The following is a 4,032-nucleotide window of genomic DNA, read 5'->3' as shown; positions in this document are numbered from 1 at the left end:
CATTTGCTAAACTTCTCCTGAACACCATTCACTCAGGGGAAGTCCCCCCACTGGCCCTACTATTACTGTCCTCATTTGAAGCAGGGTGACGCTGTGGATAACCAAGTAAGCACAGCTCTGGATACCCAGCAGAATAGTCTCTGGGAAGGAGGTATAGCACCTCCAATGCGTGGCCCATTCTGAGTCCCAGATTAATGCTTTGGGAATCTATAAAGGCGCAGCTCGGGGTCTGTCCCCGCAAAACAAGTCTTAGCTTTGGGGCAGATACTGTGCAGCTTCTGACTGAATTCTGAGAAGACAGTGCTCCTCAGAAGATGAATAAAACCTGCCTGGAAAACTTTTAGGCTTTCATGTCTTCTGTTGGTTTTGAGGGGAGGAGTGTTAATTATTCTTATTTGCTCTGATAAATGAAATTAGCCTTTCATTTCATGGCAGTCTAAAGCAAGACTTGAACAACCCAACTTCTCAAATCCGGAGCCGGGATTTACACCTAGTCTGTTTATAAACAGCACCCTCGGAAGACTGTCTTCCCACGTGGTCTGCAGGGACAAGTCTATTGATAGTGACAGCTGAGCACTCTCAAACAGTGCAAGGAAGGTACTCTTCTCTCCCTCTCCTGTCTCCCTTTCTTACTCTTTTCTTCCTTCTTCCCTCTTTGCCTCCCTTTCTTTCCTGTTTTGTGGTAAAATGACAGGTTTTTCTTTGTTGCTAATCTGTGTTTTGGCATTTCTATTTGGTTTTGTTTTGTTTTGTTTTGTCTTTTTGGACAGGGTCTCGCTATGCAGTTCAGGCTGGCCTTGAGCTCACTTTGTAGCCCGGGCTGGTCTGGAACTCACAAGGATCCTCCTGTCTCAGCCTGCCAAGTGCTGGGATTACAGGCGTGGGCCCACGCCCGGCTCTTGGCATTTCTATTATTTTTTCTTTGGTCAGAGTGATTATGAGTAAAGTCTACAAGAGGTAAAGGGCCTGGTGCAATGATCAACAAAGAGATGCTAAATGCCGCTCCATTCTGTTGTGGTTACAGAACACAAAGGGACGGAATGGGCAGTGGCAGGATTCAGCTAGCCCTTGGTTAAGTCTGCATTCATTCACTGTCGTCCTCCTTAACCCATCCAGAGTTTGCAGTGGCCACACTGATGATTCAGGGGGAAAAAGTTCGAAATCCACAGCCTTGCATCCCGGACAACTCTGAGGGCAGTGCTATTCCCTGGCCTTCACCCAAGGGTGATTCCCTTTGACAGAGAGGGCTGTCCAGGGGCTTCCACTTGCCTTTCCTTACTGAATAGCTCTGTCCTCTGAGTCAAGGAACCGATGTGTGCTTTCTGGCAACTCCTGAGTGTGACTACATTTGGGAGCCAGACACTGACCCGGTGGACTCAGCGCATCACTTGACCGCTAGCTGTAAGGGGGCCCTGGAGATGTTTATGGTCCACATCTGCTGCATCAACATGGACTGTGTAACCGATATCCAAGACATACCAGAGTGCTCCCCATTTCCTCGTGCACAGTTACCGAGTACATTAAATAGCCAGAGATCTTTGGGGACAAATTTGGAGAGCATAGATCAGGCTTCTTCTTTACTGCATGGGTGTTTTAGACCTGAAAACTGACTCAGGTCAGAAACTTGGCAGGTGATTGATTTTTCCCACTTGAACAGCTGATCTTCGCTACTGCACATCCAGATTTGATAGAGCAAGACACACACCCTTCAATCATCTATGTATTATGTCTTTGTTGACTGCCTGTCTGCCTTCCCCGCACTCTGTTAGCCATCTCTGTGGATGCCTGCAAGTCAGGCACTCCTGTCACTGATAAACTCAAGCTTTCTTCTTGAATAACAGTCAAACATTTTCGGTGAAAATTAAAGAAAATTTTGTTAGTTTATTGAGACATAACTAACACTTTCTTTTCTATTTCAACATTAGTGTCCTAAAGTTTAAGGTTGTATTTTTGGGGTGATAATCTTGCCTTAATTATAACTTCTAAAAAACCAAAATTGGCCAGACAAGGTGGTGCATGCCTGTTAATCCCAGCACTCGGAGCCTGTGGCAGGGGGATCGTTGCGAGTTCCAGACCAGCCTGGGCTACAAAGTGAGCTCAAGGCCAGCCTGAACTACATAGCAAGACCTTCTCTCAAAAAGACCAAAAAAAAAAAAAAAAAAAAAAAACCCTAATCTTTTAAAACAACAATCTTATTGTGAGCAGCAAGTACATGGTAATGTTTGTTGAAGTGGGAAATAGACCAAATGACATTCTATACATAAATTACTCAGCTTAACCTGGTGCTAATAGCAAGTGCAAGCTACTTTCTTGTTTGCAGAATCCCTGTTCATTCATTTGTTGAACACGTGGGTAAAGCTTTCTCTACATCAGGTGGGGAGATAAGAAAACATAATAGAGATCCCCAAGTAAAAGAGCTATCCAGGAAACGCTGAAGTGCTGCCATACAAATCAGCACAAAGGGTGCTGGAGAAGCTTTTAGAAGAGGTTTCTAACTCTGTCTTAGGGGAAACGAGTTGCTGAGGAAAGTGTACCAGAGGAAATTATCGGAACAGTAGAAATACTAACTGGCCAGAGCGGGAGATAGGGAGGAAAGTAGGCAAAAAAGAACAGCATGTGCGTAATCCAGGGAGAGCAGGGACTAAACAGGAACTCAGCATGGTGAGAACATAACATGGGAAGTGCTGGAGGTCACTAGGTCAGAGTGCCAGGTCTAGGTGTTAGGACAAGGTGCTGTGCGTGGCCGCTGGGGCTCTCCTGCAGTTGGTGGCACATCTGGGTGTGGCTGCCTGGGCAATTTTGGAAGCATTACTAAAAGTACTCTGCAGAGTAGGTGGTCTAGCTAGAAGGAGGCCTGCTTGTTCCTGGTACAAGTTGCTGACTAGTTTGAAGTAGAATTGCTTCATTTTCTAGACTCTGTGGATTGTTAGCTGATCTTTCATACCTTCATTATTAAAATTAAACAAGGGTCGGACCTGGTGGCACACGCCTGTATTCCCAGCACTAGGAAGGATCAGGCAGGAGGATTATTGGGAGTTTGAGACCAGCCTGGGCTACAAAGTGAGCTCAAGGCCAGCCTGAACTGCACAGCAAGACTCTGTCTCAAAAAGAAAAAAAAAAAAAAAATTCAACAAATTACAGCTTGTCCATCAATTAATGCAACAGCAGCATAGTGCTCAATTAGTAGCTTTAAAATAAGATTCAGAGAGAAAATTGTCATTATTTTTGTAACATGTATTTGTGTTCAAATTTGATGTCAAACTCCTACAAGTTCTATTTTAAAAGATGTAATACCATATAAATGATCCTCTTCAGAAAAATATTTCTTCCAAAGATGAGACTTTCGGGGCTGGGGATTTAGCTCAGCAGCAAAGTGCCTGCCTGGCAAGTGCAAGGTCGTGACTTCGGTTCCCGGTAACAGAGGAAAAAAAAAAAAATGTGACTTTCTGTCATTATAGTTTCTTAAGAGTGTAATGTAGTTCATACAATGTTGTTTTGTACTTTCTTTTGAGACAGGTCTTACTACATAGCCTAGGTTGGCCTTAACTCCCTGTGTAGCTCAGGCTGGCCTCGAACTTCAGATTTTCCTGCCCCAACCTCCTCAGTGCTACTATTGCAGATGTGCACCATCGTGCACCATTCTCATTCTGGACTGTAAGCTCAAAATCAAAGCTAGTTTTTCTCTTCACATACTATAGAAATGATGCCTGAAATTATACCCTTTAGTTTTTCTTGTCACCTAGTCAAGACATTTCTCTGAGAAATTATATGTGAACTGAGAATTTAGTTTTATTAGCAATAGTTAAACAGAAAGGTACAAGTAGGTACTTAGTAAATATGAGTGTATATAGCATTGGAAATTGAAGTGTCTGACTATAAAAGGAAATATACATTTAGGAGGCATGGAATACTTTATGGAAGGTTCTGAAATAGAATTATGAATATTTTTAGATTAGCATGATTCTAAATGTCCCAAGGCAATTATTAAAGTGCGGTAGAGGGCTGAGGATGTAGTTCAGTGGCAGCTGCTTG

At 43.5% G+C, this 4,032-nt stretch overlaps 1 protein-coding gene and 1 long non-coding RNA gene across 2 annotated transcripts in view; one reads left to right on the top strand and one right to left on the bottom strand.

The window, feature by feature from the left end:
* Positions 1–4,032, bottom strand: part of LOC102026404 — an 88,840-nt gene that overhangs the window by 30,138 nt on the left and 54,670 nt on the right. The window lies entirely within an intron of this gene.
* The window catches only part of LOC102018575 (ubiquitin carboxyl-terminal hydrolase 42-like), a gene marked incomplete in the record, with an annotated part of 24,706 nt that continues 24,082 nt past the window's right edge, over positions 3,409–4,032 (top strand). Inside the window, 1 exon segment of the mRNA XM_013521140.1 lies at positions 3,409–4,032.

Source organism: Chinchilla lanigera, unplaced genomic scaffold (genome assembly GCF_000276665.1).
Source record: "Chinchilla lanigera isolate Chin_1 unplaced genomic scaffold, ChiLan1.0 scaffold00059, whole genome shotgun sequence".
NCBI lineage: Eukaryota > Metazoa > Chordata > Mammalia > Rodentia > Chinchillidae > Chinchilla > Chinchilla lanigera.
This window is presented reverse-complemented; position numbering and strand designations above follow the sequence as displayed.